Source organism: Anabrus simplex, chromosome 2, assembly GCF_040414725.1.
Source record: "Anabrus simplex isolate iqAnaSimp1 chromosome 2, ASM4041472v1, whole genome shotgun sequence".
In the NCBI taxonomy this organism is placed as follows: domain Eukaryota; kingdom Metazoa; phylum Arthropoda; class Insecta; order Orthoptera; family Tettigoniidae; genus Anabrus; species Anabrus simplex.
The window spans coordinates 1,058,263,255-1,058,280,358 of record NC_090266.1 but is presented as its reverse complement, the minus strand read 5'-3'; positions in this window follow the sequence as shown (position 1 = coordinate 1,058,280,358).

Below are 17,104 nucleotides of genomic sequence, written 5' to 3'. Positions count from 1 at the left end.
AGAAAAAACACCGCATTATCACGAATACCGCATGTCAGAATAACTAGCGCAGGCACGGTTTAAGAAAGATACCATTTACAACACTCACTAAATTAAATTAAATTATTATTAAAATAATAATAATAATAATAATAATTCGGTTGTTAAGGAAAAAGTCATTCTTTCCTGAGCTCATTTTCCCAGAAGTTTGGAAAATAACTAAATGATGGGTCCCTGAAGCGCTTTAAAGCAATTTTATGTTGAATATAAATGCATATTTCGGCTATTTTGACTGTTTTGGTCATATTTTCATTTTAGTAATATAAAGTCATATTTGGTTTTATTTTATGATATTATATAACTTGTATATTATATTTTTGTTTGAAATGGGGCGTCGTTTTTAACGAGGGGCATGTTGTCTGCGTCAAGTTTCAAACACAGGGTTTCAAAATACTGTAGTAGATACATTTTTCTTTCTTTTCCTAAAAGAGATAGATAGCAGGTTTAGAAGATATAATTAAGAGAAGGAGATGCTGTACGACGTACGACGACAGATACCAAAAAGAGCATGCTAATACTTCATTTTTTTAAGAAAACAGAATGCGAACTGCGCCTCAAGACTATGATACTGAATGTATGTATTAAGTTTTAACGTACCTACTGCAGCTCTGTCAGTTTGCATGATTAAATGTGTCGGTTGTATTATCGCTAATAACTTTTTGGCATATTTAATGTTAGTAGTACGGTACTCTATTTGCTACCTATCCCTGAAATACTTTTCTTTTTTTTTACCTTGTTTTAGGTCATATTTAGCTAGTTTTTAGGGCATATTTGCTTGCATATTTTGTACTTCTTTAGGTCATAAACTACCTAACCCTAACAATAATAATAACAACATATTAATATATTATAACATCATCATCATCATCATCATCATTATCATTATCATTATCATTATCATTATTATATGCCTTTGCTGGCAGGACCTACTGTTTACAGTGCACTATGTCTTCTGGTATGGGCTAGAGCAATTTTGTTCCATAGACCTGTCTCTGTCTTATATTTGGCTTTGACAACATGAAAGTGACTGAGGTATGAGCGATGCTAGTAATGCCATTCCTTGTGCAGCCAGTCCCTGCTATGGATGGTGTGAAAATGTTGCTCACAGGGTCGGTTGGTGCATGCATTTCAGTGGGCTTGGCAGACTGATATGTAATAGCAACTTCTGGCTCGGTGAGGAAAGCAACGGGAAACTACCTCACTCCTCATTCCCTAGTACTCCTCTTCAGTGATGCCTAGGCCATCTATGACAGCTGATGGCAGAGCTGTTGAGGATCCAACCAGCCTTAGGGCTGAAGACTGAACATACATTATTATTATTATTATTATTATTATTATTATTATTATTATTATTATTATTATTATTATTATTATTACCTACTGCAGTACAAAGAAACCTTTTATAAGCTGACAAGCCAACGATTATGGTAGTCACTTTCATCAGACGCTGGTTAGTAGCAGCTCAAATGATGATAAATTAGCTAATCTATAACATGGTCGAGCTGCCCCCATAACTACTCCCATTTGAACCCCCGCCAGTGCTGCATGATGAACATGGAGTTGTGATCTAGTCGACTGTAAAAACATCGTTCCAAGAAACATAACATGAGAGGCCAGCAAGGTACTAGAAGAGACTTCACGGAAATGTACTTCCAATTAATCAAATTACAAACTGATCTCCTTATTCCGTAATGCATTAAGTGCGTAACAGAGCAGTATTACTTGGTATGTTATTTCATTTAATCCCACTGACATACGATCCTATCATCTTGTTCGCCTTCAGTTACATTATTACTCGCCTCCAGGAACCTCTCACTATAGCACACATCCGCCACTTTCTACTTAGACAGGATGGGAACTGTGGACCGCAAGTTTCACCACATATCAACAGATCTGCTTTCTCACCACTGTACGTAACAAAAACAAATTCTGGGAAGGCTATTCGTGCTGTGACTATTTTGCTGATGATGATGATGCTAGTTGTTTAAAGAGCCTAACATCTAGGTCATCTGCCCCTATTGGTACGAAATGTAATGACAATTTAAAAGTCCAAAATCATCCACTGACCAGAATTCAAAACGTGATGCAGTATGAATGGATGGATATGAATTTAAAACAATCAGTGGATCCGACCCGTAATGCCCCACACTTCCAGAAACTAGCGTTAAACAATAGTATTACTGACCAAGGGGCTGCTTCTAAAGCACAGTCCTGAATCGATGATGCTTGTAGTCTAAAGGCGTCCAAAATCCACGCAATCGGCCCCTCATAATGGTACTTATCGCTAGTAAAGTAGAACCATGGCTTTTGTCATTTTGCGGTACTAATCAAAAGTCGCATAGACACGCGGTATTCCACACATTATGGTACTACTCGCAGGTAATATAATGCGCACATGTAACACAGACCTATGGTGTTAATCATAGGCAAGGCAGACCCATCGTGTCGCTCATAGAGTGGTACCAATCACAGCTACTGTAAAACTTACCCTGATTCACACACTGTCGCTACTAATCACAAACGGGGCCGATGACCTTCGATGTTAAGCACCTTTAAACAACAAGCATCATCATCATCATCACTAATTACAAACCTATTGTGTACCTAACAGTGGTATTACTCTCAAGTAAAAGCGACCCATGGTGTTCACCGCGTGGTGGTACTAATTACAAGTAGTCTCATGGTTCTAATCCGATCATCCCTTGGTCGCTTTCAGTCGCCTCTTACGACAGGCAGGGGATACCGTGGGTGTATTCTTTGCCTATGTCCCCCCCCCCACAGTGGGTGACTTACCTTTTAACGGGCTAGGAGAACACGGTCGCTAGGCTCTTATATTTTAATGTATAAGAATATCGCCTGTCGGGCAAGGGCTGGGAGATGAATCCACAGTCTTGAAATAATGCATCATACGGGATGAGTGGTAGAATGGCTGACTCATGATCCCGGCTGAGGTGGTCAATTTTTCAAGAGAGATAAAAAACCTTGGCACTCCACGTAATAGTTCCTGACACGGGAGCTCTCCCTTGTGGTGCATTCAGTGGTATCCGACGACATTACATTAACTCAGCCGCAGAACCCATCCGTCCGACTCCTTAGCTGAGTGGCCGAGGCCTTCTATCCCGGATTCGGCCATTACATGCTAGAGTTTGGAAATAAAATGCCACGTCTTTGTAGTTCGGATTGCACGCAAGACTACAGGCCTGGAAACTATGATCACAATATCAACAGTACCGGTACATCATAAAACTAAGAGACCTTCCTTCCTTCCTTCCTTCCTTCCTTCCTATTTAGAGTGAGCGAGCTATTCTACTCAGAATGAATGGTAAGAGCCAATGAAATTGGGATTAACATACTGCAGGAGTAAATTCTAGAAGTCAAAACTGTGCTAGCGTGTGGAACTTCCTAGTCTGCGATATCATCATATGGCAATGATTAGCGCATTACGTAATTGGCCGACTGTGTTCTATGCCATCAGGTTTATCGAAGGGTCTCTGAAGGAGGCGGTGGTAATTGGTGGTGCAGGCCGGATGTAACCCCGAGGGTATGGCTGAGAATAGGATATCAAGTATTACTGAGGCACGAGTAGTTTCTTTTTCACAACGAAATATCTAGGGTCTGGCCAGTGCTTCCCGGGCTTTCGAACAGTGATTTGCAGATTGTATTCCACGTACGCGTGGCAACGGCAGATTCTTCCGGCTGAGGATGTTGGACAGGGGTTTCCTCTACCGGCTATTTTTAGTTTCAATTTTACTTAAAGAAAATATGACAAACTAAGTTAACAGGTGTAGGACACAAACTCTTGCACTGGTAAGCAACAGACCACAACAAACCACTTCGCCGGACTGAAGACCTTAGTAGATTTACAGGCACGTAAAATAACTCCTGTGGGACAAAATTCGGAGCCGGTCCCGCGGTGTAGAGGTAGTGTGCCTGCCTCTTACCCGGAAGCCCCGGGTTCGAGTCCCGGCCACGTCAGGGATTTTTACCTGGATCTAAGTCCAATCAGCCTACGTGATTAGAACTGAGGAACTATCTGACGGCGAGATGGTCGCCCTGGCCTAGAAAGCCAAGAATAATGGCTGAGAGGATTTGTCGTGCTGACCAAATAACACCTCGTAATCTGCAGGCCATCGGGATGAGAAGCGGTCGCATGGTAGGACAAGGCTCTTCGGGGCTGTTGACCCACAGGGTTTGGTTTGGGACAAAATACGGCACCTTGGAGTCTCCAAAACCGTAAAAAGTAGTTAGTGGGACGTAAAATAATAATAATTATAATATTATTATTATTACTACTTTAGTCCGGCACTTTGGCTGAATGATCAGAGCAATTACCTTCGGTTCAGAGGACCACGGATTCGATTACCAGCCGGATTTGGGATTTTAAGCCGCGTTTGGTTAATTCCTCTAGCTCGGGGACTGGATGTTCATTTACACATATCACATTACCATCCACCATAGAAACACGTAACAGGGAAAACATCCCTCCACGCAGGGATGACATAAGGCCGTGAAATATAGTGCCAAATAACTGGAAAGGAGGCCAGGAGGAATAAAAATATCATCATTATTTCCTTAATAGAAAAAAAAATTACATCAGAAGTTGAGAAAAGACGAGTATGACAAATTCCATGAAATGTGTTAAAAATGAATTATTTACACACGGATTTACCTAAAAAAGGAGAATAAATAAAAAAATACATATAGCAGCGGGAATTGAGTTCCGACTACGTCAGGCGTAGTTGAGTGGATACAACGTGGCAACAGGGCACACTAATTATCACTCACTCTCGCCCTGTTGCTCTCCAGCATGGCCCTACCACTCCATTAAAACGAATTTAAAACAATTTAAAACAAAATCAGAGCAGGGTAGTCCAGCCATGGCTATCATGCTGCGCTGCTAACAAGGAGTTTTATTACGTCTATGAAGAGACGTGGGACTAGACTCCCTTCGTCAAAGAATGAATGGGAAATTGACTATCACCCACGTGAAAAATGTTCTAGATCGCCAAACTAGAGTCTGTAACCACGTCCGGCGTGATGTCTGTGGGGAATGCCACAGCTGACAAAAATTAAAAAGACTACGGTTATTCTTCTCGATTTCTTCTCTATATCAAGGTTGTTAAATACAGTACAGTCTTAATGCAGCCAACAAATACATTCTGTAACTACTGGAGGTCATAAACGCAAGTATCAAATGCAATCATTTAAAGAGTGGTACTTTTCAATGTGTACGTGATAATATAATAGCATTCATTTTACCAACATAGAAAATCGATGGCACATTAAAAATGTTGCAGTATTAAGTAAATGCAGATAGCCCGCCGATACTGGAGTGTCATGAGATCAGCGAGAACATCCTCAGTCCTACTGGTTGGCTTTCGTGACCAGGTCCGCTGCCTCTCATATCAGACAGCTCCTCAATTGGTTTCACGAGACTGAGTGAACTCCTCTCCAGCCCTCAGCCTGGACCGGCCGGAAATCGAACCCGAGGTGTCTGGGGGTTAATAGACAGGTACATTACCACCACACCACGGGGCTGGCTCTATTTTCCTGACATTAGGTACAAAAATAGGTGCATATACTCAAGTAATTTGAATCTGAAACATCTGAAAACTTACTGTCTGTTGTCTGAAAATAGCAAGAATACTTTTCCAAGTTTTAAGGCTTTTAGTAAACGTTCCGTACTGCACAAAGAGGGATGTAAAGTGTTTCGCGAATACATTGTCTTTGTAAAATACGAGTTCTTAGTTGAGCTCCAACCTATGGCTAGGAAACGGGCGGTGGAAAGGTATCAAGGGGTTTCTTGACGTTTCACCCCAACATTTTCACTCCGATAGCAGGCCTCTGTAGTCACTTTTACCCCGTACCCTTCGCCCCATAATGTTCACCCTGATAGTCGTTGTCCCCAGGTTCTTTTCATCCCAGATGTGTTTTAAAGTGATGGTGAACATTCTTTTTCGTTCATTGGCAATTAAACGGAAAACTCTTACATCAATATGTAAAACAGAACGTAACACTGCATGTCATTTTATCAAGCTGAAGTGTGAATAGATGTCTGACTCCATGGCTGAATGTTTAGCATACTGGCATTTGGTCCACGGGATCCCGGGTTCGGTTCCCGTCTGGGCCGGTGATTTTAACTTTCAGTAATTAACTCCCCTGGCTCTGAGGCTGGGTGTTTGTGCCGTCTACAGTATTAGAATTCATCCTAGGTAGGGCCCCATCTTTACAGACGCGCAGGTCGCCTATACGGCATCAACACGAAAATCCTGCACCAACACGCCATTATTATTATTATTATTATTATTATTATTATTATTAATATTATTATTGTTGTGTGAATAGATGACCACAGGTTCTGACCGGTTACTGAACATGATCTTTCTGCTTCAAGTATTCATATCGAAGCGTAATGTTCATCAATCTCTGACAGTTTTGCATATTTCTTATGTTGGGCCTCTGTCACCTTTACAGCCTCAACTTCAGCAATCATACGTTCGACATCTTGTTCACTAAGAATTTCGCGAATAAGATCGTAGAATGTGGGGTTGTGCTTATTTATCTTGCATTGGAACCGACTGTGCCAACCTTCAGTTAGGTTATTACTTCTCTGTTAGCCATGATGTGCAGAATGGAATTGATCCCACATATTTGGATCATAGCGAGGCGGTCGAGTACGATCTCTACCCCTTCTCTGACCCTGTTTGCGCCTAGACCGCCCACGGATATACGTGCGATGGAAGTTCTTAGCTATATCAACTACTTCCTCAGACAACTCGTAGAGGATGTCAAAAGTGCCTTCCGAGTCTCCTATAGGAATAAACGCAAAGCTTGATGTAGGGGCTGCCTGGCCGAGGCGGTCTTTGCCTTCCACGCCTCCAAGGGTCTTCATGGCCTGTACGGAGATGACTTTGCGGTTTTTTTAAATAATTGATGTACTGCAGTTTTTATGCTTCGGTCTTCTTGATCGGCGTAAGCACACAGGAGTCCCTGACTGCAAATGTCTCCAAACCTGTCTCGCGGCGTCACATCGGGAAATATCGTGCTATATGCATTTATTATGTCCAGTCGAAACCGGACAATGGATGTATATTCATTTCTCTACTCTTCTCTTTTACCTCTTGTAGAATAAACTCATTATTTCCTGTTTTTGACTCTCATAAGTGCACAAAGAAAAGGGAACGCTGTACCACATACTGGACAGCACCCCCACCCCCTCCCCCCACTTTGTGGAGAAAACATTTACATATTTATTCCATTTTAGCCGGCTGAAACTAGGAATTATTAAAACAAGCCACGTGTACAAGCCTTGTTATCTTATCAGCTCGCAGGTCGCCTACGGGAGTCAAATCGAAAGACCTGCACCTGGTGAGCCGAACCCGTCCTGGGATATCCCGGCATTAAAAGCCATACGATATTTCATCTTATCAGCTAATTATTTCTTTAATTTTCTTGAATTATTAACAAAATTATTGGCGGAAATACGCGAAAATATCGTTCATCGTGGCTAACCGATCTGTATAGCGCTACAGCAAGGTGTGGACACCTTGCATGTGCTTTGAGGAAAGGTAGCAGGGGTATGTATTTTTGCCAAGGTCATGGACACAGGTGTGATTCACCCGCTTGCCCCACGCATTCGTTAGTGTCCGTTAGTTTCGTAGTGTGTAGTCAAATACTAATAATCACGCCGGAATTCTATATAATTGTGACACGTGTTCCTTTGGTGAATGTTTTATTGTATGGTATTGAATCAAAATCTCAAAAATATACTGAAATGAAATGAAATGAAATGGAGTATGGCTTTTAGTGCCGGGAATCTCCGAGGACAAGTTCGGCTCGCCAGATGCAGGTCTTTTGATTTGATTCCCGTAGGCGACCTGCGCGTCGTGATGAGGATGAAATGATGGAGACAACACACACACCCAGCCCCCGTGCCAGCGAAATTAACCAATTATGGTTAAAATTCCCCACCCTGCCGGGAATCGAACCCGGGTCCCCTGTGACCAAAGGCCAGCACGATAACCATTTAGCCATGGAGCCGGACTCAAAAATCTATTATTACCCCACTTAATTTTTGGTATACTGTCAATCTTTACCTCTCTGTCAAAATTCGCTCAGAGTATAAAAAACGTACCATTTTGTAGCTTTGTTTTCAGTTTGCATGTATATATACCCCCTTCCGCTATATCCCACAATCCCCGATACCTTTTGTTGTCTGTACATTTTGCCCCCCCCCCCCCCCACACACACACACTTCCAATTCCCAATCGCCGCTACTGCCACATACCGGACCGTAAATTGCAAAACGCTACGAAAAAATGTCGGGGGCGAATTTACTAGTTCCGTCCATGAACCATGTGCTCGATCTTGCAGGGTACTGAAATTTGTCTTTCTTGTGAAAACAACGACCCTGTCATCATCCTCTTCAATTCATCCAGATCTTCGGATAAAAGAAAACTTCCACCTTTCGAAGTCACAGTAGGCCTATACAGTGGTAAGATTTCGCCAAGTTCTAACAGGGTTCTCGGACTTGGAGGAAGGTGCGATTCACGAGTGCAGTTTATAAGTCTTACCAAAGTTGACATTTCTGGTAGCCGTGCAAGAGTACCTGAATGTGATGGCCAATTTCCCAATTATCTACTCGTTAAACATCCAAATCCTACCTCAGGATGTGTTTCTGCCACTCTTCACACTTCGTTTTACTTCGCGCACAATAATTTCATCTTAATTTTGAGCGTATTCATACTCACACACCTTCATAATGCCAAAAGCTCCATTTGCAGTGTTTATATGAGACTTACACTCACAATCACGTTTTCTCGTGCATACCCATTTTAAGGTCTCAAAGGAGTGTCGATGGTATGTGTATCCTTCATATGTCAAAATGTTTCCACCCCTTTTAAATTGCATGTAAGGTGCCACTGAAAATTTCGTTAGCAAGTATGGTAACAAGCAACAGTGGGTGAAAATAATTTAGGGTGAAAAAATATCAGAAGAAAAAACCGGGGTGAAATGAGTGTAGGCAAACTAAATTCGGGGTGAAAGTAATGGAACGAAACGTTCGGGCACCGATGAAGGTTACATGGCTGACATATCACTGGCGAGTAAGAGAGAGAGAGAGAGATGGAAAGTCAAATAATATGTAGAGCACACAAGTGCTTAGTATTTGAGAGTTGTCATCAGAGCGCGGGCCTGATAGCTGACGAGGGAACCGTTTGGGATGGACCACAGATTTCAATGAAACTTTGGTGAATGATCAATTACAACATTCTAAATATAATGATGATATACATTTTGACGCAAAATCATCGGCAGTATTATAATTAACTGCTGAAATATAGCAGGATGGCGTGGAGCATTTCGCTGATAATGCGTTTGCACTATGAAGATATACCGACAGATCTATCACTAACTTACCTAAAACATCTTATGCTGAAAGTGATATTTTGACAACACACAGACATCTATGAAGAGACGTGGGACTCCAATCCCTTCGTCAAAGAATGAACGTACTAACACGTACAGTATATGAATGTAACACAATATTAGGGTTTTCATACTTCTTAATCGTTTATAATGGAAGTTAAAATAATATGTAGTACAGACGTGCACATTAATGGTATCTCGAGATAAACAATCAACACTGCCCCACTCCAGTACTGAAAAGAAGGGGAGAGAGTAAAAGGGTAGTACTGAAGGGCAATCCAGTACAAAACATGGGGAAGGGAGTGAAGGGGTAGTGTTGAAGGCACAATGACTCACCTTCTCGCTTAACGCATTGCTGCATGGACTGCATGCAGACAGAGTGCTACAAGACTTCGTTTTGATCGAAATGGTCACAGTGGTGAATGTATTGAAGTACAGCATTAGGTTACCTACTCGTCCAGCCCCGCGGTGTACGGGTTCGATTCCCGGCTGGGTCAGGGGGTTTTAATTGTAAATGATTATATCCCTGGCCTGGGGACTGCATATTTGTGTCGTCCTTAACGTTTCTCACATTCAACACTCAACACTTCCGCAGTTCCAATTACATGCAGGTTCATATATTGTGCAAGTAGGGGCAAAGGAACTCTATAGGTCGACGCCCCGAACAAATAGCATTTTAACATTAAAAAATTAAAAAGTAACCTACTCTGATAATTACAGTATTAAGGGGTAAGGGAGGTTTTTAACGGAAAAGTATTTTATACTATATAGGAATATTTTGTAGCTGCGTTATATCGGGTCTACCAATCCTTCTTCACCTCGTTCTTGCCATATTTCTATCCATCTCCAAACTGTCTTAAGACTGCATGGTATTGCTTGCGCCATTGCTTGGGGGACCATGTGAGCCTCCCACGTGCCAATAATACGGCCTCGATTCACCTGTGATACGATAGGAGCCAGCTTATTACAATGTTACAGTATAACGCCGGAATACACACACTGTGTATTCAGCACTACCTGTTCACTCCCTTCCCCTCCTTTTCAGTACTGGAGTGGCCTTCAACACTATCCCTTTACTCTCTCCCCTCCTTTACAGCACTGGGGTGGGGGCAGTGTTGATTGTTTATGTCGAGACACCATTAATGTGCATGCGTGTACCATATATTTGAGACATCTATAGGGTCTATGCAAACGTGCAAGCAATGAACATTTTTTTATTAGTACAAACAAGAAAATTGCTAGATCCTGTTCGGAATCACTCAGTTTGTCATGCTCTGTGGCCAGCCTATGTAACAACCAAAGGCGTGCAGTGATGTTCTTATGTCTTAATTGATCGTCCTATCAAGTTTCACTGTAAATGATGCCTTTGGTATACCACGTTCCATTTAAATCTGTAGCAGCAAACTTAATACTTTTGCAGCAACAAATCATTCTTGTAGTACACGCATGCATAGAAATGGTATCCCGATGTAAACAAAGCTTGGGGTTCCTCCCCTCCACCCCACCTCCCCGCTTAACGCATTCGTGCAGGTAGACAGTCCGCTACAAGACTGTTGTGACTGATATGGGCACAGCGGTGGATGTATAGCAATACACACACTGTACTCTCAGCACTACGTGTTCACTCCAGTTCCCTCCTTTACGGTACTGGATTGGCCTTCAACGCTACCCCTTCACTCCCACCCCTGCTTTTCAGTACTGGAATGGGGAAATGTTGATTATTTCGGGACGCCATTTCTGTGCATGCGTGTACACAAATAGTATTTAACGGCAGAATTAATGTTACCGGTAAGTATATATGTCTTAGTTTATTACCCTACTATAAAGTTCTACTGCGATCCGTCTGGTCCAACCCACACAATTCCCTTATGTTTGACATCGTCACTGACTTCTCACCAAGGCAGTCGAAATTTGAATCCCAGCATTATATTAGCATGCTGTATTTTCAAAATGAGAATTCATCTCCCTAGGTTCAGACAGCACCTAAAATTGGAAGTCCTATTGCTACGGTTACGATAACAACAATCAAATCAAATTGCAAATGTCCTTGTTTTTGTTACCAAAAAGAGCAGCGTGTAGGTTATTGTAACTACAATACAGAAATAATTTGCACTTAACTACTTTTTTACGAACTTTGGAGACGCCGAGGAGCCGGAATTGTTTCTTGTAGGAGTACATTTATGTGTCGGTAAATCAATCGGCAGAGTCTGGCGCAGTGTTGCCAACCGTACGGTTTGATGCTCGATGATGATGCTTGTTTAAAGGGGCCTAACATCGAAGGTCATCGGCCCCGTACGGTTTGAGCCGTACATTTACGGTTTTCAACCCTGTGTGTACGGTGTACGGTTCGTACGCGTTATGTACGGTTCTTCGAAATTCCTAAATGAACATTCTTTTATTATTGGAAATGTTCAGATTTTGTATGCAAAATAATTTTTTTCTCGTGACTGAACATACCTTTTTCCTGGACATATATGACGTGGCCTTCATTTCTCCAATAGACTCCCAAGTTTTGAATGTTGTGATTCACCTCCGAGCTGGTTTCAGTCCTGACACATGATATTTTTCTGTCTCGCTCTGCGGCCGGGGTTACCGTATTTCAGACGTTATCAACTGTGGATCTCATAGTCGTACAGTTGTTCACAGTCACACTCTTGAAAGAGCCCACACCGAACTCCGTCAATCGTTTGTTAACCAGTGTCAAGTGTGGTGTAACATCAAACATGCAACAGTGCAGCGTCTAGCTGTAAATATTATGTTCGTCAGACTTACAAATAATATTGTGATGTACTTACAAATTCTTTTGCGTGACAGTGCAGTGCTTCAATTTCTCGTTGGTTATTTTGAATCTAAAAGTAAAGATGCGCTTAACTTCCGATTCCACAAATAAAACAGGTCCTTCGACACCCAAAAAGTTAAAACTTTCTGTTAAAACGCTCAGAAGGAAAAAAAGTACAGGAAATCGTGGGAGAGTATAAACAGTATAGGAAGTGGCTGCCTCCTGATCCAACAAGTGAAGAAAGGGCAAATTGTATATCGTCGTTGCCGGGACAAAACCTCCTATGTGATAATATTTTTGGAGATATACTGACCCGCAGCACATACATTATGAAGAGCGAGAATGCCTTGACCATACTGCACCTTAGGTGACAGAACCTTACCGGCCAAAGTTCTAGGCCCTTTAAACAACAAGCATCATCATCATCCTTTTGATATTATTGCACGCATTCTATCATATTTTAGTGTATTTAGGTGAGTATTAGTACTGTACGGTTTTACGATCAAGAATACGGGTTATTCTGAATGTCTGTACGGTTTTTCAATTTTCGGAGGTTAGCAACGCTGGTCTGGCGTATTCGACAGGCTTCAAATACTACCGAACTGAGCCGGGATCGAATCCGCCAATTTGGGATCAGAAGGCTAGCACTTCTATAACCAGATACCCTCAGCTCGACAGTGCAGTGGCCAGAAGGAGGAAAGAAGGTGAAGTTCTGGCATTCGATAAAATATACCGGAATCCGGGCCAGCTAACTATGGACGATTCTGCGAATAGGAAAAATGTTCACGAAGTATTCCTTCAAGATTTAGAGATAAAGAGCAGTTCAATCGTAAACCGACACTGCGGCTTCATTTGGGGTCTAAGGCATACGTAGGTAAGAGTGGACTCAGGAATCAACAACGCCATGCTCCATGCAGGCATACCTTCCCCTTCCCACACCACCCACCAGAGCACGGACCACAACCATGTAGTTGTCACTAGAGAAGTGGGCGTGTAAATCTCTTTTCAAAAGAGTCGAAAGCACAGATTCCAGGAAGAACGAGACAATCCTTTTGACTTTCAGAGCAAAGATATTAGATGCTCTTACGCTTAATCATACTTTTAGGGGTAAATAAATCAAATAAGGAGAGGGTATTATGGAACGACATTTTAATTTCTGCACACACTTAAGAGAATGCAGCAAAAAACGATTACTTTCAGAATGCTGCAGCTGTGCTTACGGAGTTACTTCGAGCATCCACAACACCACGACGAGTCAAGGTGTGTACTTAGTCCCACTCCATTGCTCTCGTATGTTTTGCGGCAGCAAAGCTGCACACTGTATAGTTACAAGGTACAAAGAATTTTCTAAATTTACAAATAAAATAATTTTGACACCATACAACGGTCAAACAGTTAATTTCTCCTTCTTCTTTTTTATTTTTTACTCATCTGTGGGATCACGGGTGCGAATTGTGTAGTGCATGTGTATTTGGCCCTGTTTAACGACCGGATGCCCTTCCTGACGCCAACCCTGTATGGAGGGATGTAATCATTAGTGCGTGTTTCTGTTGTAGTTGGTAGTGTAGTGCGTTGTCTGAATATGAAGAGGAAAGTGTTGGGGGAAAAACAAACACCCAGTCCCCGAGCCAGAAAGTTAATCACACGCGATTAAAATCCCCGACCCGGCCGGGAATCGAACCCGGGACCCTCTGAACAGAAAGATCAATGCTGACCATTCAGCCAGTGAGTCGGACATAGGTGATTAATTCTATATAGGGTTAAATTAATACTGTAATTATATACAAGCATGTAGTATCACTTTTTGTAATGGAGCATGTTAATGTTTTTAAAAATACACACACTGCCTGACATACAAAAAATGAAGCACCCGGAAGGGGAAGAGGAAACGAAATGAGCCGGACTGAGTGGCTCAGACGGTAGAGCGCTGGCCTTCTGACCTCAACTCGGCAGCCTCGTGTTGTTCGATTTACCAGCACGTAGAAGAAATCCTACGGTACAAAATTCTGGCACTTCGGCGTCTCTGAAAACCGTCAATGGAGTTATCGAGACGTAAAACCAATAAAACTATTAGTTATCTAATTGCGGCTAGCACTGTGGTCTCATCTGCTACTGCACCTATTTAGAAATCATCGAAGACCGAATCTAACCACTGTCTTCTGGGTCCCCCTCTGTTTTTCTAATCCTATCAGTTACCAAAAGAGTATATATACTGATCAAGGTTTATGCCGGCATGAACAAGGCAAGCTAGGGATACCTCCGACTAACAAGAATCCATCACCTTCAGCCAAGACAGAATCTGCCACTTTTGGAATCAAGAAGCACCACTTCATCCCCAGCGCCGGCAGAAAAGTTCATCACTACTTACAACCAAGGCCTCAGGAATATCTTTCACGGATTTTGCTCACCCTTCAATTTTGTTCTCGGACACTGAAGAAAAACTCCTATGAAGCCGTAAGTAGTATCTTTTCGGTTTTGTTGTTGTTGTTGATGTTGGGAAAACTCAAATTTCGATCATGAGGATAGGTAGTTTTCATTCCTGAGAAAACCAGAGTGGATGCAACCTGGATCAAAATGAGCATAATAAAAGGAAGTGAATCTTACCTCAACATTTTTCATGTCAGTGAAAGGAGGCAATGATCTTCCTCCATCCCATATTGCCACAATTATAGACAAAAAAATCGCGTGATATATAGGTGACAAGAGTTCAATCGAGGATGTAGTGGAGCTGTTATAAAAACGCACGAGGTGCTTAAGATTTAAAACTCTTCTAATGCTCTATCTGACCTATATTAAATCTACTGTGATAGCGTGGAACTTTGTGCAGGCTCCTTATTCTCTCTTTTTTAAATCCAAGCGAGTTTGCTCGGTTGATTTTTTTGTTTCTAAAATACAAATAATATTCATTTCTCTGTACACACCGCATGTGAAAAAGGCAACAATTCAAAAAATCAGTGACTTTAAAAAAATTCAACCGAGGTTTCAAATAACTTGAGAGTCTAGCGGTCGTCAGGTCTAGTCTGTCTCGTCCTGTTTGTATATTAGCGAGCCAATGCGACAAGGGAGTAGCACTAAACTATAAAAATTAATGAATATGAAATTAAATTTCACGAGATGAATAGAGCAGACGAGGCTTCACATCAACATTTTTGAAACCACAGACCAAAACTGCTTATCGGTGAGTACTTCTCGCACTGGTAATGTGTATAACTCTGGCTCATCATCAGACCTATATAAAGTGGCAGTACAAATCACAATGACGGACGGAAAAGCGAGCAAGTCTCATAAAATGTTTAGTGAGCTATCACAGAAGCACAAACATCCATAAGATCCTGGAACAGGACGGTACGACGAATTTATAGCAGCTTTTGTTATTCACCGACAAATTAGTGGCTTCTTACGCAAATCCAATGGAATGACGCCACTCTGTATACCGATAAGATAGTAAACTATGGAACTAACTTAGAAAGCTCGTCGAAATATGCTACTGCTTCATCTACCTTCACAGCCAAACGTATTAACTCAAGATCCACAAAAGGACTACGAGGTAGCAATATTGGTAGAACCGGAACTCAGCGCAACCGATGCATATTCTATGTGTGACCTATCCCAGTATAGAGAGATAAGTGTATCATCCAAATTAACGCAATACAATAAGATACAGATCAAGACAGATGAACGTCGTGAATGACTTACAATGCCTACAAATCTATGCGTAAATTGCACACCTGACCTACTATGTGGCAGCTTCAAAACAATGCATCTAGAAGACGATAGCAGGGCGATCCTTGGCGTAAATTTAGACTTATTTTCATAAGTTGTTTTACGTCGTTCCGACAAAGATAGGTCTTATGGCGATGAGACAGGAAGTGACTAGGAGTTGGAAGGAAGCAGCCGTGACCTTAAGGTACATCCCCAGCATTTTCCTGGTGTGAAAGTGGGAAACTATGGAAAACCATCTTCAGGGCTGCCGACAGTGGGATTCTAACCTACTATCTCCCGAATACCAAATGCTGGCCGCACTTAAGCGACTGCAGCTATCGAGCTCGGTGACGCAGACTAACAAGGGTACTGTCACCCCCATTCATGGTGAAACCTACCATGAAATTTCGGGGACATAACCGATGTGCTACTAGAAGACCACATGCAAATATTAACTGCCTGTTTCGACAGGAAAGTGATACTAGTCGCTGCAGGTTGTATTATACAGCCCTCACTGTGCGCAAGCCAGCAGTGGAGTGGCGAGCAGAAAACCGTGAGGCGAAGTTCACGGAGCTCACTAGTGATGCAGGGATGTCAAGCATAACGTCCATCCACTTGGGATTACAGCATCATATTATTATTATTATTATTATTATTATTATTATTATTATTATACCTGTATACTAACCGAGCCTTCCCTAACCAAACATGTGATCAATGATCATCAGGAAGTGGAGGTGGTTATCAACTACTGAGGGAAGGGGACTATACCTGTCTAGCGGTTCCTGGACGTTATGCCAATAAATACGTGGGGCGGGCTGAAAGCGCGTCGCTCAAGTGGGCTGACACGAACACATTCCCCAGTCCACGCCCGAGACGAGAACACAGTCTGCATATTAGATAGCGCTAATATCAGGACATAGTTCATATCGGTACTCTTAACTAGTTCTTCACCTTTACTTCTTTTCGAAACTGAAATGTATGTAATTCATTCTACTACATGTTACCGCACTATATGAAAGGACTATTGACCCTTCGTGCCAGCTTCATTGTATAGGGCAGTAGTTCCGAACAATTTACAACGGGGACAGAAACAAGTTATCAGAAGAAAAGAGAAACATATAACTAGGTAAACAGAGAGATTAATATACACAAGGC